This window comes from Adiantum capillus-veneris, chromosome 26 (genome assembly GCF_014529385.1).
Source record: "Adiantum capillus-veneris isolate H3 chromosome 26, ASM1452938v2, whole genome shotgun sequence".
NCBI classification, from domain to species: Eukaryota; Viridiplantae; Streptophyta; class Polypodiopsida; order Polypodiales; family Pteridaceae; genus Adiantum; species Adiantum capillus-veneris.
Genome location: NC_140956.1, coordinates 114,139,195 through 114,165,028, shown reverse-complemented (window position 1 = coordinate 114,165,028; position 25,834 = coordinate 114,139,195). Strand labels below are relative to the sequence as shown.

Sequence of the window (25,834 nt, the reverse complement as noted above, 5' to 3'; positions counted from 1 at the left end):
GTCCCTTTTGCTTTCTTTGTACCATGCATTCCTTGTGTGAGTGTGTGCGTGTTCTCTCTCATCCGCCATCATGTAGGACTCACCCCCTCATTGTTGGGATTGAATATTTGAATTTTTGACACCTCAAGCCCCTCATGCATCGGCCCAATTCCCACCATAAGCTTGGCCCTTAAGCACTTTAAGCTTGGGTTGGGTTCTTACCTCAAGTACAACCCTAGCATCTCAAGCATGTCAAGCATCTCAATCATCAAGCACCTCAAGCATCTGAAGCACCTCAATCATCAAGCACCTCAAGCATATTAGTCATCAAGCATGACAAGTAGGACAAGCACCTCAAGCTGGGTCGGGTTGCCGCCTCAAGCTCAGCCCTAGCTTACCTAAGGTCAAAGTACTTTTACACACATTATTGGAGGTCTTCAATGAAGCTAACCCTAAGGTCTTATTCTGCATTGGTTAGCCTTTCTCTTTGATAGACCTTCTCTCATTTAGGCCCCTTTACCATTGGCCCCATGTTGAGATAGATCTATAAGCACATGTCTATATCTTAACCCTTGTTCCAGTTGATTCTCCCACATTAAGTGATCAGTTTAATGTGAAAATCATTTGGGTTGGTTAGATATTAGATATTAGATTTTATGACATGTGTGGAGGTAACTAGAACCAAGATGCAACGTGCGTGAGAGGGACCCTCTTGAATTCTGCTCCACACCGGCTAAATCGAACTCCTTGATTTCCTAGACTATGTTGTATCCCATGTGATAACATGTGCCAAATCAAATCATACAAGTGGGTCCATAACTACGTAGTGAAAAAAGCTATTTTGGACACTACGGCACATATTTCTTGGCTCTTATATGACCTTGTCATCTCTTTGAAGAGCACAAAAAGATGAAAGCGTTCAAACTTATTCATCTGACTTGAAAAAGTCAAGTGAAGCATATTAAAAAATGAAAAAACCAAATCAAATGCATAACTGGAGGTGGAACATAGCGTTCACGTACTTGTAGTCAAGGGCACCTGCTTAAATTTCCTACATGCAAAGGCCTAGGAACACTAATTTAACATGAGTGAAATTCAAGTAGTATTGCACATGTAAGCATGGGTGTTGCCTTTGCAATCCAAACCCCTTGGCTAAAATCTACCTTGTAAAATCTCTTGGTTAGACTTTGCAAGGAAACTGCTCAACTAGCAGCCAATAGTAAATGAAGTTAACTTTGGAAGTTGAAAGTGTCCACTACCCTTGGAAGCTTGTGGACTGCTCTGCTTGAAAGTGCAAGTGTGAAGGTTCCAAGAATTGACCATCAACACTTAATAAGTGATTTAGTAATCACGAGCTGGATCTTACCCAAAAACTATACTCGTATAGACACTCTTAGTGCTACAGATAAAATAGTAGATCCACTCAATTTGGAATCCTATTCACAACTGGATCTTTTCTAAACCGAAAAATTCATAATCAAATCTTGGTAGAGATAAGAATTTACGAGTTTGAGACTTTCAAAACTCAACTTGATCTTCACACTTAAAGTATGTAGTGCTAAAGTAATGCCCAAAAATTTGCTAATGGCAAGACTCTTGCTTGTCCATTGGAATTGATGGGCTTTCAAATGGATAGAATTGTTTGATCTTGAAAACAATCATTGATGGATAACAAACAGATGGCTCTTAGCCATTCCAAAAAAGGTGGCTCTTAGCCCTTCACAAAGAAATGGCTCTTAGCTTTTTCTGTTATCATATTGGAATAGAAAGATAATCATACCTAGTTTCACTTTTCTTGTAGAGAATTTGGAGAGAGAGAGAGAGAGAGAGAGAGAGAGAGAGAGAGAGAGAGAGAGAGAGAGAGAGAATGCTGGGCTGAAGAAAATCCCTTATTTTAATGTGTTGTATGTCCCCTACATTTGCCTTTGTGCAAATAGTGGTTGTGTGGTAGCTTATCCTATAAGCGTACAAGAATGTGCTTGTACAATGCCTTCCTAGAGAGAGGTAACATAAGTCACATCTTGACCCACCTACCTTGTATGTGGTCATGACTATACTAGAGTGACTTATATATGGTGATTTGCCTGTGAATAAACATAAATAGACATCAATAACTTTCCTCATCCTTGACAGAGCAGCTAGTTTTATAGGAGAAGCGTATAAATGATGGGGTGTCGTAAGTCAATTGTACTAGTACTCCAGGTATACTTATCAAGAAATAATAAGCCCCTGGCTTCAATGACAGTCTCAACCATGCGATTCCTTGGTATACGTGCCTTGCATGAATACACTAGCATGGATACATCACAGTGCTTCGTTGTATAAAGTGTGAGCTTATATTCATGTAATGCCAAAGATGTATGCCATTATCATCGATCTGAAGTCAATCAATTATACCTTGGCACATAAGAGAAGCCTTCCTTCACATGTAGTCTGACAAAGCAGTTTGCTTTGTGTAGCTGAGAAATCTTTTTTCAAGTAAAAGGTTAAATTACAGAAGAAACAAGTATAACTTGAAATTTACTAACCTTGTCGTCCACTTGTGGCCAGGTTTCTAGTAATTCAAAAGTAAGAAACTTGCTCGAATTTGGCTCATAGCCATACATACTGCTTGAGTGAGTTAGCATATGTATCATACACACGCTCTTGTGACGTAAAACCTGCAGACATCTTGGCAAGTTTCTCCTAGTTTGTATGCTAATAGCATATTCCAAACTTTGGAAATTGTGATGCCAGATGCTGAAAAGGAATCCTTGCTTCACATACGTACTCATGGAGTTCTGTTGCTTGTAGCTAACATATACTCTTGCCAATTTACAATGTCATAGCAAAAGAAAGTCAACCTTGTCAAGCATTCACAAATAGTCAACCTTGTTGAATTGTGCATCATATTAAAAAAAAAATACTTGCAAAGTATGTACCTCATACCTGCTTGGCTTGATTACTGTTTTCCTTGACCACATAGATATGTCTTGATGGACGGATGTGTAAAGATGGTTTGCCGAGAAGCCATGCTCTTAGCAAAATTGCAAATCCAAAATACGACATAGAGAAATCCCTTTTGACTTCTCAAGCTGTAAGAAGTGGTCGGGGAATTACCCGTCTCGATTGAGGATCATAGCCATTTATGCGATTGATTAAAACGAAAACTCCACAATTCACCTTGCCTTTGGAGTAGTTGCCTTTTGCAATAGTTTCAAGTCTAGTAATAGGAAGTGCCACTCTCCTTGAGATGCTAGAGAGGTAGTTTGTACTCAAGCCATGCTTGATTTGGATTTGCAAACTAATCATTGGTCCTTGCCAATAATATATGTAGCAAAATTTTAATGTTGATGGTAACGTTCACAAGCCGTGCTTGTGCTTGGAGTGCTTAAAGTGTACTCACCGGTATTGCATGACAGAGCTATGCAACATATTATGAAAAATTTTCCAAACAAATTGAAATCCATGCATACCTTATAAAGTCCTTATACTGACTTGTCGTGTTGTGGATCGTTTGCATGTTGCATGACATTGCATGCCAAGCCAAGCTTTTATTGCCTTGCAGACATGCAGTACAAAATCTCGAGCCTTGCTTGAGTACATCAGAGTTTGTTGTAGTCTTAAATATGGTCCTACCATGTTGGCTCGTAGCCTTGCCGATTTTCCCAGTTGAATCTCAAGCCATTCTTGACTTGCTCAACCTTGTGATAACCTTTCTGTGGATATGTTTGCCATGGTCGAGAGTTGTGGGAAAACTATTCTAGGAACCCCAAGACCATCTTGAGATTTATCTTTGGCTTGCATCGGTTGTCTGCATGTGGTATCTGCCAATGTAAGACTATTATTGTACCTGAATTTGTTGCATGTTCGGGGCAACGAACACTTGATAATTATCTGCCATCGCCACTCTACACCATACAGTTATTCCCATGGGATGGGTCCTTGGGTTGCCTTGGGCACCTTTGGGCGCCCAAAAAATTACAAAAAAGTGTGAATCGGGTGGCCATGGCATTCACAAAGAAGCCTCTCCTGCATGCCAAGCTTTCTTTCTCACAATGGAGACTACAAACCGTTATCGATGGCCTTTCTAAAAGGAACTTTGATCCCTGTCCCAGAGAGAGCTCACAGAGCTCCTCCATGCATGTTTTGGTTGCCATAGACTTTCCTCTCTCCCCCCTCTAAGGGTTGTTACATGTGATATCCTTCGACCTTTCTTCCTCCCAACTTTGGAGGGATAGTTTCCCATGGCCATGTCTCGTTGCTTGATTCCATGTCTTGCGTAATGGTTTGATCACTGCCAGAGAGAGAGAGAGAGAGAGAGAGAGAGAGAGAGAGAGAGAGAGAGAGAGAGAGAGAGAGAGATCATGCAACGACCATGCGAGGGATTTCCCTCCTCCTCCATAGATCTCCCCTCCCTTGAGCTCTAATACCAATGTGAGACAACTCTCGACCCAGCCATGCCCTATAAAGGCCTGCCTTGCTAGTAATAGGGCCCCCTTGACTACATGGCTCTGTCTTGGCCCTTGGTCTGCCCGGTCCTACCCTACGCCTGACAAAAGGGATGCATAATTAGATAGAAAGATGCTTCAAAAAGACATCTTGAGAAGATATTTGTGACAAAAGTGATTTAGGATTATTGTGTATGTTTCTTGAGAAAAGTCACATAAAGTTCTCACATATTAAATTTACATTTTGTGTTTGTTCTCCCACTTAGATTACAAAGTCCTAGCGGTTATCTAAAAGAACTTTAAAAGAAATCTAGCACATTTTTGGGATTTTCTTGTAAAAATATGATAGCTCCATTATATACCTCGATGCGAACAATGGAACAATTTATTTTTTTCCTTATCTGTAATGGTTGAAAAACATGTTTTCCTTAAAAACTGCTCTAGAGTTTGCAAAAATGCATTCCTTAGCATATTTTTATTGTACTAAAATTGAATTATTATGGCTCGAAATATAACAATCTTGAGAAACCTACACATGGAATTTGTTGAAGATAAATTAATTCCATTCAAAGATTTTTACTAATCTACAGAAAGTTTATAGGTTTTTTAGCACCTTAAACTTTAAATTTGAGAGGTAAATTTCAAAATCTGTTAGTGGCATTCCACTAAACCTAGGTTGTTTTGGAGTGTGATGTGGAATTTTCTCTTTTTGTTGTGTAGTGTGTATTGGCAGCAATGGGACACCTATGAACCGGGATGTTTTGAGTTGCTACTCACATGGACTTTGAAGTGCTTCTTGACCTGATATAATGCCATGTGAAAGAAGCCATTGCGACAGGCCTTTGCAAATTTAATGGGAGAAAAAGTGGATTAGAGGTCCCTCTAATCAAGAGGGGTGTCAAAAGATTCATCATACACCAAGATAGCTATTATGACCTCTACAAGATTTCTTTAACACAACAAATTCCTATTGTTACTAGTGTAGGAAACAAGTCCACCCCAAAAATATTAGATGCAATGCACAAAGAATTTCCTTGCACCTCTCAAAGAATGGTGGAAATTATATGCTTGAGCTACCTGTTCATTATGATGTCTATATTGCATTGCGAATAGAAGAATAGATTTTCTCTAAGAGAGAAGCGATGAACGAAAAAAGGCCTATCTTTGTTAATGCTGATGAGGTGTTATAAAATGATATCCATATAACAAAGTACATTGTGGTGACTGAACCGGTGGCAGATGCTTGCACCCATGAGCAAACTCTAGTGGCTACAAGTGGACAGTGACTTAATGTGACCATTGCTAACACAATATAAACAATAGAAGAGCAAAACTAGGCCACAAGATTACATGCTTTAGTCAAGTTGGAATTAGAAGTGAGCGGTGTGATGGATTAAGTTTTGAGTCGTGCAGGAATGTAAGGCAAGGTGTGGCAATATTGTGCTTCTAAAGCGATGATGCAAGTATTCTACATCAACTACGACTACCTAGAGAGGAGGGGGGGGCATCATTGTTCTAAGACTACCTCGATTGGCAATCAGGGTCTTAGTTTTCTATTACATTATGTGCACTCTCTCAAGCTTTTCATGGTTGGTGAGCCAATCTAAATTATCTTGCTAGTAGAGTAGCCCCTATCTTCTTGTGGTTGATCTTAGAGCTTAAGGCAATGCAAAAGGTGCCCAAGGCACTTTAGATCTATCTTAAAGATTGGTCATTATGAGCTAGCAAAATTCTAGTGTCATCTACGAATTGGGATAAACATTGGGCGACTAAGTGTTTTAGAAAAATGTATCCCAAGAGCAGTATTGAAGTGCTTCTTTTAAGAGGAATTTTCAATGACCAAAGTTCATTTTGACTTTGTTGATATCAAGATTTTAATATTGCTTGCATTAATACTACACCTTGCATTTGACGTTTATTTCTCTATAAGAGAGAGAGAGAGAGAGAGAGGAAGAGAGAGAGAGAGGGAGTGTCAATCGGCTCCTATATTCACCGCTAGATTCTTAAGCTGGGGCTTTCTGAGATCCCATTGTATGAAAATCTTGCTAGTTACAATCTCGGGTGCGCTGGTTGATGGCGTGAACAATGAGCTATCAAGAGAAGTTGCTAAGTCTTTCAAGTTGTTCCTCAGCCACATCAAGAGGTTGACAAACTCCACCCAAATCGGGCATACATCTTCAAACGCGTCCGTGAACTCAACAAAGGCAGCACATAAATGACACGTGATTGAAAAATAGTGGGCTTTTGGCTAGGATTCTGGCCACCATGGCCGCATCATTGCATTAAACGGAGAAAAATACTTTTGCGATACAGTGAGCAAACACCATTGGTCCACTCAGATTTAATATATTTGGTCTATAAAGCCAATTGGTATGTTTGGCTCTACTCGACACCATCCCCATAAACCAAAAAACCAAGGTGGAGTTGGCAACCTCGACTAGTTGCTTCTTAACAATGATAGGCAAAACGGCTACAAGAATAGCATCTTTGACTTCCACTGGCTACGAGAGTGTCTTCCTGAGGGCTTATAAGGCTTTGTCACCCTGGGAAGTTTTCATGACGTCGGCCGGTGACGTCGCCCTCTCCAATGGCCTTTTGTTGAGAGACACAACACTAAGGATGTAAGCAAGCTCTTCCTCTATCTGTATTGTACGCATCTGGAGCTCTTCCTTAGTCAGCCCTACAATGCCATTCTCGTCAAACCCTTTGCTGCCTAAGGTGCCTTGGCTTGAACCGCCTTCCGAGCCACTTTCCACATGTCGGTACAGTTGGTCTTTGGTCGGCTTATGAGCCCCTAGGATTGCCTCCACATAGTTTGGTTTTTTTTTTTTGCATTCCATGGCTTGCAAACGGGGATGACAAAGTCACAAACACACTTGAAGCTAATGTGGAAGGTTTGGCACCCCTTGTCACTATCTTACATAGGGTCAATGCGGGGGGGGCCTAAGGCCGCCCAAATTTGGGGGTGCGAAGCGGCTTTGATCTCAGCCGTCTGATCAAGTGGTGAACTAAGGGTTAACTAGGGGGTGAACTCAAGGCAAAAATGGCGCTCCAAGTTCATCCCTAGTTTACCCCGATTTCACGCCTATTTCACTTGCCTCATGGGATGTGGGTCGAACCCAAGACCTCTTAGTTGCCACACAAAAGCCCTACCACCATGCAAGCATGTGTCGTTGTCCATGTCGACATGGCACATGATCACAACCTAGTTTACCCGCCCCTAGATCACCCCCAGTTCACCCTAGTTCACTAGATGAACCGACGGCTAAGATTAAAGCCGCCTCCCCCCCCCCCCAAATTTGGGCCCGAGATCCCCTCCGGACCATATGTATGTGCCATATAGTGACGAGGTTTGGCACCCTTCTAAAGACCAAAGTGCAAAAGGTTTTTACTGTTTAATTGATTGTTTTATTTTTTAAGGGGGAGGATTTTTTCTTTTATTTTCTCTCCTTGGATGATCGATCGCTATCCGTGATGTGGCAAGGAAATCATCTACACCATCTCGGCACACAAACAGATTGCAACAAGAGAGGCCTAAGATTGCTATCCGTTAAAGAGAGAGAGAGAGAGAGAGAGAGAGAGAGAGAGAGAGAGAGAGAGAGAGAGAGAGAGGGGGGGAGGGTAATGGATCGCGGTTGGTGCGGGAGTAAGATCGTGATCCGAGCATTCTAACGCTATTACAGGGTCACAAGGCAAAGGAAAGTGTGCGAGTCTAATAATTGGACCCTATGCACACGTGGCACAATCTATAACCAAGGGCACCTTTACACATAAAGAACCCCCCCCCCCCCCCCCCCCACCCACCCTTTTCCCATGTGGGTGCAGCCTGTATAGAGAGTTTGAAATATAGACGTTGGTAGGCGTGGTTTGAGCACCGAAGCCCATTTATTATTGGTTGAGCATTCAAGTCTGTTCGTACGTACTTGGATTCAAACCCTCGCTTTCTCAATCACTTTTTTGGTTTATGCATCACCCCTCACTTGCTACCTTGAAAAAATTCTAAGGCATGAAAAATAATCGGCAATCGATGAAGCCGGTTGCTGAGCGTAACATGTGGTGGACTCTAGGGTGTGCAACATCGCATAGAGTCCGATATTTAGACCAAGCCCAAGGCAAGCTACACATAGGCTGATCTCAAAACACCCTTGCATGCATTGAATCTTCCTAGGGAATGGCTCCAAATGTTGCAAACCTGTCTATGTGGAAGCGACACACCAAGAGGCAAAGACAAGTTGCTGGCGAACCCTACACCGAGTAAGCTTCGAGCACCAAGGCTCCATCACAATCCTACCCCCATGCATGCAAGACAACTAACACGCAAAGAGACTTTCAGTCTTCAGGGGACCATTGCACTGGAAAGCCTACATAGACCTTTAGGACACCATTGCGCTCATAATAGATGTACCAGTTTAAGCTAGTGGTTGATACACAAGAAGATTTAGAAATTTTCTCATGTAGGAAAATGGAGTCTTTTTTAGTGTTTTTCATGCAATGCATAACATCACGAGCTTCTTCTCGAGAGGCACTACATAGCTGGCTAGGTACAATGGGGGGTAGGGGACCATCGGCCTACACACAAGAAGTTTTAGACGGTTTCCCATTTTGGGAAAGAGGTCCTCTTTCCTTGGTTATTCCCATAATGTTCAACATCATAAGCTTCTGCAGGCTCGGCACCGTGCACGTAGCTAGGTGCACAGTTCTTGCCCATAAAACCTCATGATGTTGTCGGCATTCACAATGTGGGAATAATGGTGGGAAGCTGTTGAAAGCTTCATGTGACAGCTGCGAAGATGTGTATGCCAACAACTAGCTGTTTTCCCAAAAACCTAGCTAGAAGCCAAGGATTACTGAGAAGAAATGAATGAAATTGTTTTGTGGACCCGTTCGGTTAAGCTTATGTATCATGCGTGCCTACCAGATTTATGGGCAAATCCAAAAAAGGTTTTAGAAAAATTTTGAACTCATTTTTGGGCCTTTTAAGAGTGCCACATCATCAAAGTTGTACAAAAGAAAGCAACCCGGTAGACCCCTCTAAATATTGCTTAGAACCCCATGATATGACCTATCATTGGAAAGTTCTTGAAAAATGGATTCTAAAGAGCCAAGGTCCGAAAAGTTTGGATGACTTCTATGAAAGTTATGCCTTTTTTTTTCAATCAACCAGGTTTTGTTACCGTTACGGTAATCTAAAATCACCTTTTTCTAGATCTACATGAAGGCAATGTCCGATACATGCATGCTATATATCAATAGATAGCATTTGAAGAGTAGATTCTAAATATCCAACCTCCAACAAGTTTGGATCTTATTTGCAAAAAAATTACTGATCCCCACTTTTTGAAAGCTATGCCACATCAACAATTCTTACAAGGCCCATTTTTGAGTCCAAACTTTTCCTAATGTGTATCATGTTTCTCCCTTTTGGTGAACTTAGATAGCACTCCCTAGTTAGTACTTAAGCCAGCCCATGTCACACTATGACGGACGGACGCAGGCTCAAGGTGACGTATGGCCAATAGGGAAATTACCTTCCTTGCATTCTGTCACACGTTATCGGTGGATATGCTAAGCTGACATCATTAGGAGAAATATGAACCTTGCATGGGCCTTGTAAGGAATCCTAATTTTTAGTGATTAAGGCTAATGGTGTGTAGTGTTAAGGGGACAAAGGCATTCAAGAAGCTAGTTTTGAGTAGGCTTTTTTAGCATTTTTTTTAGACACATGTAGGATGTGGACCTAGGAGGTCACCTTCTCTCTCTAGCTTTTTGAAAGTGAAGGGAGTAAAGAGGTGTGGCCACATCATCAAAAACGTGGATCACTAAGAGCCAAAATTTGACTTTTAAAAAAAAAAGTTATTTTTACTTAAAACTCCCCCCCAACATATATCCATATCAAAAAAGTATTTTTTGACATTTTTTTAAACTTACAAGCACTAAAAGTCCAATTTAAAAAAAAAACTCCCCCTAAAAAAAAAAACTTTCTTCTCTCTTCCTTCTCCCTCCTTTCTCCCTCTCCTCTCCCTCCTTGCCCCTTCTCTCCTCCTCCTCCCCTCTCTCCCTCTCCCCCACTGTCCCCTTCTCTCCTCCCATGTTCCTCCCTCTCCCTCCCTGCCCCCTTCTCTCCTCCTTCTCCACTCTCTCTCTCTCTCTCCCACTACCCCCTTGTCTTCTCCCATGTTCCTCTCTCTCCCTCCCCTCTCTCTCTTTTCATCCTTTGCTTCCTCATGCAACAGCTACCATGGTGCTCAAGGACATCACAAATCGTATGCATACATATTTGCTTGTTCGCAACGTTTGCACCGAAGGCCGCACGTGAGGGTGAGCAGAGGTCATCCCAGGAATGTCGTACCATCAGTGAGATGAATGTTGACGATTCTTCAATATCTTGCCAATACCATCACATATTTGAATAAAACACCACTTTATGCAAGGTAACAATATACTTCTTACTTTTGATTGTGTTCTTCTTATCATAAACTTTGAAGTCTAAGGTGTTGCCTCTACTTGTTTTGTAGTGCTTGGCACAAAGGTTGCTTTTATGCACAAATAGTGAAAGGCTGCAGGTTAGAGAGGCCAAGTGTCACCACTTTTCCTGTAAAACAGTCTTCTTTGTTACATCTTGCAGGTAGGTGCTTCAAATCCATGCTTATTAGGGGTGGTAGTCTCATCCTAATGTATATTTTTGTATTGTTTATTCCCAGCTAGATAGAAATACTTGCAAATTTGTACAACATATACTTAACAAGTGTCTTCATTATATAGCTTGCAAATGTTGAATTCATATATGTTTTTGTTACAAGGTGACCTCTTGCTATGCTAGTTGAGTGGCGTTGTTTGCAAGAATGGCTCAAGGAACTGGCATAACATGAAGCTTTTACGGTGGCACAAAGCTCTCCTCAGCGGCAATGTGGCTTCCACTACACCAAAAATCATTATGCTGACATGAAGAGATCCCTAGTAGGACAATGCAAAAAATTTTCATCAGCAGCAACACACTCTTTCCTAACATGAGGGCACTCCTACCAAAGATATCTTTATGTGATAGGTCATCCCAGGAGCATACCATGTCCTGGAATGGATGTAAGAACTATGACCGCACTACTCCTTGGAAAGTGTTCACAAATGTATGTTTATCAAAGTTAATGAGAAGAAATTTGGACTTTTTTGTTTGTTGATGTGTAAGAGCACTCTAGGTCTACCATATTTTAGATTGTTTGATAAGTTAAATAAAATTTGTAGTCATTTAAAGTGTAAGTTTGTTTTTGTTTGGTAAGATTGTACATGAGAAGACATAATAAAGTATAAGAGATCTTGACGGAATAAGCCTCGATTAGATTCCTACCATGCACTTGTGACACCAGACCTCTCCTTGAACCTTTTGATTTCTATCATTGTGGGAAGTCCAAGGGTGGTCTATTTTCAAATTTTTAGCAATAACTTCTTTTTAAAGGAAATTTTGGTTATTTTAAAGTTTGTACACAGTCTAGGAGTTCATTCTGATTGTTTTCCTTCAATTTTAATTTTTGATCGAGGGCACTCCTTGGAAGCCACTTTTGAAGGTGTTAGGGTGAGATTTTGAGAAAGTTTTCTATGTAGGAAATGCAGTCCTTAACACAATAAAAAACATTGGTTCTCTGAGTATTTTCAGATTCCATGGTTTTAATGCCCGTTCGAGCTCGTAGATTAAGGAAAAGTAAGAAATGTCTGTTTTACATCATTTTTAAAGAAATTGCCAACTTGCACGTTGATTTTTGGAAAATCCGATTAGGATATGATTTTTTTTCCATCACACGATGGTCGAAGAGCGCGACGAGATGAACAAATTTATGTGAGACAAGCCCAGACAGATTCGGAGCCAATTGAACACTAGAAGATCTTGAAAACAGCCACTTGAATTATGACCATGCATTAAAAAAAGCTTGTACTTGTCATTTTAGGGGCCCAGGGATCCTCAACAAGAGAGGCCACAAGGGCGCGCAAACTGGCCATCCAAAATTGGCCATGAGATAGAACTGGGCAGTTTAATGTGTTCATAGCAACCCCTCCCCCCCCCCCCCCCCCCCCCCCCCCCAAATGGAAGATACCTAAACCTTGTATCATGCTTATCAACCATTTTCTCCTTCCTTGTGTCCATCCCCTCTTCTTGAAAATATCTTGGTCCCTATTTGTGCCTGGATGGGCATTCTACGCGCCGTTGTGGTCCCTCTTGTTGAGGGTCCCTGGGGCTTCAAAATGACAAATAGGGGCTTTGTTTTAATGTATGGCCATGAGATAGAGTTGTAGTGTTTGATGTCCGGAGTATTCACTATGTCAAATTTTCCTATATCATGTGCGTTCACCACAATGGATTGAAAGTAGCCCTTATAGGCCTTACCTACACATGTTTCTGTAACTTTACAAGAATATAAATTCCCTTATGTTGAACACATGTGCTATGTTACATATACTTTAGTGAACTCCCAAGGTCAAAGGCCTCACAAATTTTGTGCACTCAGAACATTTAGCACTAGAAATCAACCAAACAAGGAGCCAATTTTTACTTCCTTGTGTTCACCTCGTGTTCTTGGGAATGTTTTGGTTAAGCCATTTCTTTGGTATTTAAAACCACATGTGACCCCTATTGTTATAGTATCCGACCAAAGGTTTCTTGATTAGCAGTTATATAGGTTCGAGTGATACATATCTTCCATGTTAACAATGCATGTATCTATAATTTATGTTTACACTTTCTCTATCCAAATGAGCTACATAGTAAAAATCAAATCCGCAATTCAACAATTAAGTTCACAAGGTGATAGCTATTGGTATGATCTTTAGCAATACCAAATAAATAGCTACCAATATCGAATGAATAGGGATATTTAAGAAGGTTTGATACCAAAAACTTGTCAACACTACTCAAAAAGGTGGAAACTCAAAGGCTTTATAATATATATGATGAAACAAGAATCAATAATAAGTCACCCCTATATATCTACACCTCCATCTCAAGTTGTCATTTCTCTAAGTCAAGCTTGGCATATGCATAGTATGGAAACAATAACATTTTGGAAAGCAAGAATTTAGCTTTCTCAACTTTTGAAATGTTGCTATTGATATATATTCAACATCTCCAAATGAGGACATCTTGACAAAGGTTATGATCCACTTAATAAGAATAACCATTAGTGATTAAACTGAAATCAAAATATTGCATGAATTTCTTCATGGTGGAATGATTAAGACTTGAAACTTCAAACATCTTACAGGCAAATCAGAATATCCAAAAAAATCAACAATATTTCTCAAATCTGTATGAAACTCCAGTAATCAAAATAAAATACTCTCACTCAGTGCGACACCATTTAACAAAAAGAAATATTTATATTGCATTTATAGAGGAATCCAGCCTCATAAAAATAATTACAAATGGAGACAATGTTGCTGCTGTTAGGCTTCTCTTACAAGTATTTGTCTTTCTCATCTAGAGATTCATATACATGAGTATTTGTGTGTCTATGACACTAGGGAAGATAGTAGTACTATAGGGATGGCTTTTCTAAGAGCTCATAGAGAGTACCTATTGGTTCAAGATTCTACAAAAAATCCTACTATTCTTATCAAAATCTTTTAACATGGTAGTGAAAGGTTCCTCACCGAACAAAAATAGGGTGATTTCCATCTCTGCACATGGTTGCTTGCTCATGTCCTCTCAAAACAAGTTGACTCTGTAAGTAAACAACAGATTATGTGAGCACAAAGTTATAAAGTACAAAATGATATTATTCTAATAATCTAATGACAACTATACAAAGAATAAATTATAAGAAAAATCTTTGATGACTCTCCATAGATAACACAACTTACTTACATTGTGAGACTTAATCACATGCTACAAAACTATAGATGGCGCACCAAAGCCATCAACAACATAGCACCACCCAATGTTATGAGGTGTGAAGCCTAAATATTGAAAGCCATAAAGAGGTTAATTCCCTCCAGCATGATAAACTTAAAGATGGAGATGATCTTAAGCTCTGAATGTAAGCTACAAGGGTAGTTTTCTCACCATTCTATCTTTATGTTGGAGATGAATCCTTGCAATGCCCATGCACTATTCACACCTCCTGTTCTTGTGGTATGCATGTCATGTGAGTTGATGCTTTTTCCACCTTCGGGAGTAGAGGTTTCCATGTAGTGCGAGTGAATGAAAGTAGAAGGAGGAGAATCTTGTTTCATGCTATAATGGAGGTGAGAGAAGGGAGAGGAGCTAGCTTGGTGTGGAACTATGTGGTGGGCAAGGGGAAGAGATGGGGGAGAAGCTTGCTTGGTGCTACAATGGAGATGGGAGAAAGCTAGTAAAGAGATAATGTTGGACTATAGGGGGTGTATGTGGTTGTTGCAGCCATGGAGAGCTTGGAAAAGAGTTTGTAGAGAGAGAAAATCACTTTTAGCTATAGAATAGGTTTGGAAAGACTTTGGAGGGTGGAAAATGATGTTTTGAATTTTTTTGGAAAAAATTAATTTTTTGGAATTTTTTAGTGCACGTTTTTTACTTTTGGAGGTCAAAAATACTTTTTTGACCATGAAATAGGTTAGGGGATCTTTTAAGGAGGGAAAACTTGAAATTTGAAATTTTTTGAAAGTTTGAAATTTTTAGTGTATTTTTAAATCCGGGCCAAAAAGTGGGGGAAAAAAGGTCAAAGTGGTCCCCCCTCTCCCTTCTTCCCCCCCCCTCCCTTTCCCCTAGCCACCTCCCTTACCTTCTCACTAGATAAGAGGCCATTAAGAGGTGTAAGGCTACCTTGTCCCCCTACTTTTTTGAGGGTATAGAGTGTGTCCACCACCCTCTTCCTATTGGCTGGCCTCTAACTAACCTTAATCCCAAAGGGCCCCTAGAGGGTTCATATTTTTCCTAATGATGTCGCCCAAGCCCATCGACGCTTGCACATACCAATCTAGTTCATAGCCTCGCTTGCAAAACTTGCATAGGAGGCTTTAGTGCTACCACCTTGTGTGACTGGAAAGATGGAAGAACAAGCAAGCCTCCTTCCATCAACTCATGGGCAGGGTACTCCTGGGTTTGTGGAGGAAGGTCCCAACGCTTTCATCTGTAAGTCTTGGGGGAGGACTATAAAACTCACCGCTATGCTTACATATGGACATATTTTCTCGAGCGTACGTACATCAAAAAAGAATTGTTGCCAAATAATGCAACCTCTTGGAAACAAACATGTGCTAATCACCCTATCATTTACATATCCAATAACTATAACACGTCATCCATGACCCATATGATGCAAGAACCAGGAGCTGATTTATGGTGTGCACAGTTGTGAATCACTACCCCTAGATACGACTGATGGACAACATGAAAGACATGGCAGTCTCTCTGCGAGCCCCGCCATTTGTGTCATCCCATCGTAAAGCTGGTACAATAGAAAATAATGTTTACATATGGTGGGACCTTAGAAACCAGCAACCCAAAACCTAGTGGGGTAAATGTGGGGCCCGACTTGAAGGTGATCCCACTTAACTTTGTCACTTATTTTGGAGCATGGTTCAAATGCAATGGCTTTGGGCACTTTGCAAGAGCTTGCCCGATGGTGAAAACCATGTAGGCAACTACAACAAAGGGGGAGAGAATGACAATAGAGGAGCCTCCAAAAAACATGGAAACTGAGTAGCCCTCTCAAATTAAGAGTGAACAATCAAAAAGAGGGGGTCAAACCCATAGCAATCCTGATGGCAAACCCCAAAAGAAAACCCAACGCCAACTAATGAAGTCCTTTCAAGCCCAAAAAAGAGAAGAAGAGGCCTCCGTTAGATTTCAGTTTTTGTCTTCTCCTTTGTAGAAAACCCTACCCCTATGATCTAGAAGATAGTCATTGACTTTACATTCAGCAAGAAAGGCAAAGGATGGACGCATGTTCCTAGCATCTCATGCAAACGTTTCAAATCCCAAGCTAGGTCGGTGATAATCTTAAGAATTATATGACTTCAAAGCTAGAAGAAGGCTCTCAGACTGTGGTGTAGAAAATGCCAACGGAAAAAAAACCCAAAAATGATTAACGAGGATGTTTTTCTCAAGGTTGATGTGTTTGAGCCCCTCTCTCAATGATGGAAGATCTATCTATCCATTCATGGAATGTGAAGGGCTTGAAACTCCACGAGAAACACAACTTATTAAGGGATGAAGTACGTAAAGCTAGAACCAACATTAGTAGTGGAACTAGCCTCTTTCTTCTTAGCCTCTTTGGCCTTCAACTTATGAGATTGCTTGATCAAATGATCATTAGCTTTACAATAATGGCAACGCATCTTCTTTTTGCCTTTATCACCAAAATTTCCACACGAATTGTTGCCAGCAAAAGCATTAGGAACAAGCAATTTACCACTTGCAGAAGAACCATGAGAAGTGGCTACATTGTTGTTACCACCTTTTTTTTGAGCAGCAATAAAGGCCTCTTCAATTTTTGGTTGTCTAGGCCTGTTTTTTTTGGGAAAGTGACACTTACAACAACAATGTGCATAATGCATCAAACTTGACTACTTTAGGATTTCTTTGGGTCATAAATCTCCAAGTACTAGCAAAACTCTGGTAAGAATTTGGCAAGGCAGCAAGAGCAGTCTGCACAAGGGTGCTGTCTTAAATGACTTCACCTGCAGAAATAAGTTGCTCATTGATGTCCTTGACACCAGTAAGGAAAGTGTCCATGTCATCTTCCTTATGCATAATCTCCGACTCCAACTCTTTACGCAACAATGGAAATTTTGCCTCATTGTGACTTGCATAAAGACCAACTAGAATAGCCCAAGCCTGTTTGTAGATTGCATTGAACGAATGTGAGGAGTAATAGTGCAATTCATAGACAACACAATCAATGCATGAGCATGTACATCTTTTACATCCCAATGAGCTTGCTCAATTGTAGGCAAAATAGTTGTAGTAGTAGCAACCCTACCACCAAAACCTACAACATCCTCAACATCACTTACATCCTCAGAACCAAGACGTACATCAATGCCCTATAGAATGTTCTAAATTCCCTTTGACACAAGGACATGTTGCATCATGTAAGCCCACATGGGGTAATTGTCCCCATCCAACCTATCCTAAGCAGCAAACATCTTGAACACGTCTGTGTTGTTGCTAGCCATGGCGAATGCTACGCTTGATGTGAAAACTACCCAAAAAGAGGAGAAACAGAGTGGGAACAACACGTGCTATTTAGCACAAACCGTAGAAGACTGTACGGGACATGTTATGCAAAAAATAGCACTGACAAAAAAATTTGCACAAAATGACAAAATAGACTCCACACTACTACCACTAGTCGAAACCGAGGCTGAAATGAGCCCAAATCAAAAATCTAAGCAGACCTACAAATGCTTGCCAAAGCTCACAGAAATTGGAGAAAGTGAGCAGGCGTGTGCTGAAGTTGTTGGCGACTATGCCTGGGAGGATGCACCCTACTCTGATACCAATTTTGTTGGAATTAGGGTTGTAGGAGAACACACACAACTTGGAGAAGATGAAGGAAGATTAAGGCACACAATTGAGAGTGCATTATTTAGTGTGCAATGGAAAGATTAGTTAGCCATAGAGTGATGGGCATATATACAATGCACGGGGGAAATAATCTTCTAGTGAGGGAAAAAAATCCTCAATGATCCTAAGTGTGTCCACACACATCACTACCACATGTATATGGTAACACTCTCTACCTTCTATTTTGATGTTGCAAATTGTTGAAGCCAAGCTTGCAATGATGGCATTGTTGCTTGTTGGTTTTGATGGTTAAGCCACATTATCTCTATACTGGTTGTAATTCTCTGGATATGTGACAATGAGGTAGTGATTTCCCTCTTCATCATCACGGAATCTATCACCATCATCATATACTAGGATAATCTAATATCCTTGAGCCGATTCCTCTTCTATGAAAATGCATTTATGTTGGAAAGGGTGAAGGGAACACATCCAGAACACACAGAGTTGCCTCACTATAGCCCAGGGTATACATAGTGCCCAATCCACTATAGTTCACCTTCAAAACTTGACATTTCTCACAAGAAAACCATCGCTTGCACACAACCATACACACCTAGGCATTGAAACACACCAAACTCCTTTTATAGGAGTCGCTAAGCCAAAATAAAAGGTTTTTATCTGCTCATTGTCGTACAGCTCTGCTTCCATGATGGGAAAAATAGCAAAAGGATGCACGTTAAGCCTAATTGAAGCATGTATGATTATTCAACAGTAATAAGGGCTTGATAACAAGCAGGTTAAATTCTAAATGTATGCCATATGTGGCTTTAAACGGCCAATAGATGCCTTAATGATGCTAAGAAGAGTATGTTTGAAGTGAGCACAAATGGATGATTATGGACTAGCACTGTAGTACTCAAAGTGCTCTACATGTTGATCTTTTCAGATAAAAAATTAGAGTTCCGGTTTTGTAGATATTGTCACTTTAAGTTCCACCGAGGGCCAGTCCAACACCACCTTGGTCGCCTCGTTCATTGTTCCATCTAGGAGTTTTGAGCTTCAACCAGGTTTTGGAATGCAGTAGAATAAGTTCTTGAGGAGAATCTTGTCCAAAATCTCATCGCATGTAGTGCATTGGTAGATGGGTATGCTTGGTAGGCAATCCTTGAGCTCGCAACTCAATTAGTTGACACAAATGCCACATAGAGCAATGGCAAGAGAATTTTGGATGGCTTAGGCCTAATATGGTGCGTTAACATTAATTTGGATGATATGTGAGCATTGATTGCGGAGTATGTCCGACCTAGCTACAACACAGAAGCTCTGATGCTTTTAACTGATTGCAAAGGGAAGGCCTTTCACCAAATGCAATCACCAATACTTACATCTTGAAGTAAAATGGCACTATACAAGCCATTGAAATGGGCAACTAAATTCATGATGATATTGTCAGTCAAGGGCTACTGAAAACAAAATGAGTATTGGGAAATGCCTTGGTTGTTGTGCATGCCAAATGTGGTGCCCTTATGATATGAAGGGACAAATGACCACCCAAAGGCAATGGCCGTGCATAGACTTCAAAGAATGGCCATCCACCATATGGCACGAGGGTTAATAAGTGTGCAGGGAAGGAAGAAAAGGGGGGATGAGGCATCGACCAACAATGATCAGCACTAAGGGGGGAAGAAGAGCTCAAAGCAGCTCTTGGAGTGGTCGAATGGCAATGATCAGGAGACGACAATTGCTCAATAGCCCCTGATGCTACGGATTGATACCAATCATGCCAGCTTTTGTGCAGGTCTGTGTTGACATGCCCATCATCAGGGCTTGTTTCTCACGGCCCTATCAATGACATTACCATTGTTGCTTAGAGTGGGATGCTAGATGTGAAAAGAGGGCTATTTTAGGAGGGCTTGTTTCTCACGGCCCTATCAATGACATTACCATTGTTGCTTAGAGTGGGATGCTAGATATGAAAAGAGGGCTATTTTAGGAGGGGGGGTATGGCATGAGAAAATTGAACATGAGGAGGAAAAGGGGGTTGATCAAAGAGATAAGAAGAAAAATGAAAGGCTCTCTATCCCTCTCTCTCTCTCTCTCTCTCTCTCTCTCTCTCTCTCTCTCTCTCTCTCTCTCTCTCTCTCTCTCTCTCACTCGATGAGCATCCAAGCAAAGGAGAATCAAAGAGAGGAGAAGGAGGCATAAGCAAGAGAAGAAGAAGAGGACGGAGCCCTCTCTCTCACTCTCTTGACCAAGGCTTGGAGAACTCTCTATCTCTCTCACTCTCTCTCCCCCTTATAGAGAGGAGGCACAAGCAAACAAGGAGAAGCCTAAGGAATCTCTCTCTCTCTCTCTCTCTCTCTCTCTCTCTCTCTCTCCCCCCCCCCTTCTTCGGGGTCAAGATCTCTTGCTCTCACTCTTGATCAAAGAAAGGAAGGGAGTCGTCTTTTGCCAGCAAGGAGGAGTTTTTGTGATTAAATCATCATAATTAGCCGTTTTTCTTGTTTGAATTCAAAAATTGTCCTTTGATTACTTTTCTTATTACTAGAGGTTTGAATTTCTTAAACTGCCAAATAAAGAGGCCCTCATAGACCCCATTGTCTTCCTAATGCATACTTCAATTTTCACATTGACAATTTGTATTTGTGTGCAATAAGTACTTTAAAAATTTGAGTGCTCAACGTTTCTATTTGAAAAAACAGGAGCATGCTAGTACTTGACACCCAGGCACTAGATTGTCGATCTCATGTTGGTTAGAATTCTCTAATGTCACTTCCTAGTCCATTTCATCATCATTCGTTTGTTTTGTGGCAAGGATTTCATGGGTCTGTGTTGGGTGGAAGTGGTCATGCGCTACCTTTGCGGCGCAATTAATGAAGGGGCATGAATAAAACACATGTTGCAGAGAACATACACAATATCTTTGGCATGCTCATGAGTTAGATGATTTCTACACTTGGAATGAATGAAATCATAGGCAGACCAATTGCATTTGCAACTGCCTTGAAGGTAGCAACAACCAATAACATTCAAGTGGCCACATGTTGGAGTTCCACTTTGTCTCCCCCATATTCTTTCCACCACATTGGAGATGAGTGTTTCTTGATTACTTTAGTGTTTTATGGATCTCCAAAGCTACCTTATTTATTAGCACAATCAACACTTGGAAAAAAGGCATTACACCCTCGTCACCTCCTAGAAGCAATTGTTCTCATACCTTTTTTTTGAAGTCTTCCATGACAGTTAGATCCTTGACTATGTAGTTGAAATTTTGGAGCCAAAACAAATGCGGCTCCATGAAAACATGTATGCATTTCGTCCCAAAGTCTTTCTATAGTCCATACTACTTGTGTCTTTTCCCTAGCAGTAAATTGGTTAATTTTTACTAATAGCTTCAAACATGAAATAGGACACCTTGCGAATGACAAATTTTTTTGGTGTTAATGGTCCTTAGTAGGAGCTCCACATAAGGCTTTCTAATACCACATACCTTCTCTATAAAAACCAGCAAGTGGATGATCTTTGGGTCGCGGTAGCATCTTGATAATTTGGATACATTGAGAGCCATCCCATCTTTGGTCAACATCTATCAATGCTACTTCAACAATATGTAGACCACCCAAAACATTGTACACCATTGCAAAGTGGGCCTCATAGAAGATTTTGAGGGTCTTGTTAGGTAACTTGGCCCAAAAGAGGGTGTAGATAATTAAAGTGATTCTCCTTGATAAATTCCATCACATGATTGGCACTTAGTGAAACCTACTTCACAAATGGAATTCTTCGCATATCTTTAAAGAGTATGTTTAGTGTCTTGGCGACACATTGTTTTGCATTTTAGGGATTTATCTATTGGCTCCATTGGGCAATTCACCATTATGTTGATCAATGGTCTTTTTTGGCAGCAATTGTTCCACCCTTGTAGCGCTAGGGTACAACAAAAAACTGGCAAAAAATCAAGCATTGTTCACTTGAGTATCTCCTCTATGGCACCCTTAGCTTTGTCAACATATACTGTGCACATTTTGTTATAGCCAAGTAGTACAAACCCCATTTTAGTACACATTTTGTTATAGTTAGGTAAGACAAACCCCTTTTTTTGCAATAGACATCAAGGCATCCCTAAACAGTGGATTTTTTATTACATTGAATGAAATACCACATGCCATGAACTCCTAATTCCATTTTAGATGCAATTTGTATATGTCTTGCTTTTGGGAAGTTTCTTTCATAGTTTACAGGGAAGTGGGACTACTCTCTACACTTAGACCCACTTGTGTTGATCCTATGACACTTGCCCCAAGGAGCTCTAAACATTGTCCTCTTGCATTGGCGTATCTATGTTGTTCCCCTTTAGCTTCCTCAAATACTTCGATTGCTCTATTAGAGGGTCCAATTGAGTTTCACCCAACCTTGCATTTTTTAGGAGATGTGCTTTCTCTTTGCACTTCTTTACGTAGGTTGCAAAGTGAGTCCAAATATCGATAGTCATGTAGTGCAATCTCCCATGTTTATGCCAACACCAAACAAGTGCTCCTTGATGCAGATTGCATTGCCATTAAAGACATCATCGCAGGTGTTGCATTTAAGCTTGGATATAGTTTTACCTCGGTGAATCTCTTGCACATATCCCCACTCCTTTCCTCGCACCATATTCTTTGAGCTTTACTACTACTTTGAATTTTTTTGCTACTTCCTACAATGTGTGTGGACCATACAATTAGTTTTTCTATTCATAAAAGCTCTATAAGTAATCAAGTGAATGTAAAACTATAATTTAGGATACAAGGGTTTACAGTCTAATTGACATTCACCAATGGACATTGATGTATGAGTCTACTAGCTTAAAATTGGAGGTAAAAGAGAGCTAACTCATGAAAAACCAAGTAACAATAGTTGACAATCCACTACATATGTCTCTTCAAACTAAGAGTGTAAAGACTGCCCTACAACCAGAGCAAGTGTCAGAGTGGATCTCTCTAGCATGCATCTTAATCCTAGTACACAAGGCTCCCTAGAGCACCTTCCAAATGAATACCTTTATGTATTCAAGCCCTTTAAACTCCCAGATGGTATTGACACTCTTTTGTCATCATTTTTTTGACCAAATTTTCTTCCACATCTATTAAATAAGGCAAACGAGTCCGCTTTGTAAACTAGCAAATCATAGGTACTCTGGGTCTTGTAAAGTGATAACACTTCATCTTTTGGCCAATTCTAGGCTCTGCAATCTAGTTTTGATCCACAGACAAGTGGAAATGAGGATGTCAGCATTTCCAAGAGTCTACTAATCAGAAGCCTTTCATATTACCTCAAATTATGTTGCAACACAAAGAGCTCCACATCCTTCCATCAAAAGTTTATGTCATCCCAAAGATAAAAAAGTTAAAAAATCCCTTTGTTGTTTACCAGCCTTGCAACTTCCCTCCAAAAGGGGGTTCATGGATCTGGTTCCAATTTTGGAGAGCCAGGGGGACCAATTATGCGTGGAATCCTTGAAGTATCTGAAATTCTCCCCCCATTCCAAGGTTGAATCTGCTTCACTGCATTCTTGTGCTAGCTCCCTTGTGAAGCTTCCAAGCTTGAGGGATTGTCCAAGAAGGTGCCAAAATATTGTCCGACATAATGGCCTTCTTCCATAAGCCCCCTTCAGGCTAGCTTAGCATCGTTTATCATATCCTAGGACATGACAGCTCATCCCTTTTTTGGTTCTATCAAAGAAACAACAAGTTTGGCACATGAAGCTTCAACATGCACCATGGGATCAATAATCCCAAGTCCACCTTGATTTTTAGGTCTTGCAACCCAATCTCATCTTCCCCATTGGCACGGGGTTGTGGCTTTCATGTTGCTTTTCCATAGAAACCATTTGATAGGCTTCAAGGATTCTTTCCAATTGGATTTTGTCATGCCAAGGGTAGAAATCCTAGAGGTCAAGGACTGGGAGCCAAGGGCCGACTGCCAGTGGGAAGGGATTCTAGGGCCAAGAGGCTACAAAGGGAGGTTGGGCGGAGGATTCAAATAGGACAATTCCAGGGATTTACATTGATATTAGAGCTTAGGGGAGGAGAGCTATGGAGAAGGGGGGAAGATGGCCTTGCATGTCTTCCCCTCTCTCTCTCTCTCTCTCTCTCTCTCTCTCTCTCTTGTTTTGAGGATGGAGGAAGAGGAGATGGGATGTAGCTGGACCAAAGGGAGAGGTCATGGAAGGCATGTTGCATGCTCCATGCATGCTTCACCTTTGCAAAAAAGAGCCGACTGTTGGTCGTGGGAGGAGTTGCTAGCAAGGATGAGGGAGGCTCGAGGTCCGCCGCAAGAGCAGTTGCTAACATGGAAGCAAAGCCATGGTGGATCGAGTGACCTGCATCAAACTGTGGAAATGTGGGCTCGTTAGGAGCTCATAGGGATACAAAGCGTAGCTCTTCTCTGCACCACCGGCTCTTGAGATCGCTATAGAGCGCTGTGGGCGGGAAAAGTCTGTGTACGTTGCCGCCATCGCTATAGAGGTTTTTGTTTTATTTTTGTTTGTTCATTTTTTGAGCAAAACGGGTACCCTAATTTGGGCACCTCCCAATTAAGAGTCTTAGCCCATGATAGAGATTTGAATGTTGGGAGAATGCATGTGACCATTGATGCGAAGCCCTTGGGGTTTCGTAGCCTCGACAAAAATGACTTTTCAAGTTCTGAGTCACAACAAACAAAAAAATCAAAGCCTTTTGGATGGTGTGGTTCACAATCACAGGTTCGACATCTCAAGGTTTGTCACTCAAGGCCTGTGATGACGGGCATGCTAGGGGCATTACGTTAAGAATCCCAGTATAGCATGCAAGGCACACGGCAAGATGCTGCAAATTTATTTTAGAAAGCCATGCAAGGCATAGAAGGGGTTGTTGAAAACCATCCACATGCAAGGCCTGTCGATCTATTGGCTCCAATCCAATAATAGATTCAAGGGAAGCAAGGCTTCTAGTTATCTTCCATCGCCAAAAATGGGAAGCCATGACTTTCAAGACAATCGCTTCCTATCTAACAACGTTTTTTGACATAGAAGTCTTCAATGGCCGGTAAGTACCATGAATTGGAGTTTTTCATTCATATAAATTTTGCAAAATCTTTGCATTTGTCAAAGCAAGCTTTGAGACTATGACTTATAGTGGAAAGGGAGCTTGTTCCAAGGGATGTTTGTCACGGATAAATGTCATCGTGTTTAGGCAAGGCCTGTGGCATATCAGTACAGGCAAGCCCTGGGGCATGTAAGGTGAGAATGTTTCGCAAAGCCAACAATTAACTATAATTGCAAGAAGCTATCAAGATAATTTTCTAGGGCATGGCTCCTAGGAAATTTATCTGCCCATGTTGCATCAGACATGGATATGATCCACTAATTGTCGGTATGCATGATCCGATGCGTTTCTAACATCTCTGTCTACAACATCTTCAAGAATACAATAAGCAAGCCAAGCAGGTACGAGGTACATGACTTGCAAGAATTTTTTTAATTTTTCAATACATTGCACAATTCAACAAGGTCGATTATTTATGACTGCTGGACAAGGTCGACTTTCTTTAGGTATGCCATTGTAAATTGGCAAGAGTATTTGTTAGCTATGAGCACCAGAACTCCATGAGTACTTATGTGAAGCAAGGATTCCCTTTCAGCATTTGGCATAGCGGTTTCCACAGTTTGAATATGCTATTAGCATACGAACTTGGGGAAACTTGCCAAGATGTCTGCAGGTTTTTACATCCCATGAGGGTGTACATGATACATACGCTAACTCACTCCAGTAGTACATATGGCTATGAGCCAGATTTGAGCAAATTAACAAAACTTGGCCACAAGTGGGCGACAAGGTTAGTAAATGTCAAGATGTGGTCTATTTCTTACTTTTCACTTGGTAAAAGATATCGCTGCTCTGCAAAGAAAAGTGCTTGGGCAGACTCCATACGA

At 40.9% G+C, this 25,834-nt stretch overlaps 1 pseudogene; it reads left to right on the top strand.

Annotated features, from left to right (window-relative positions):
• Nucleotides 1–24,477, top strand: part of LOC147424022 (uncharacterized) — a 69,064-nt pseudogene extending 44,587 nt beyond the window's left edge.
• Nucleotides 24,478–25,834: the final 1,357 nt, after the last annotated feature.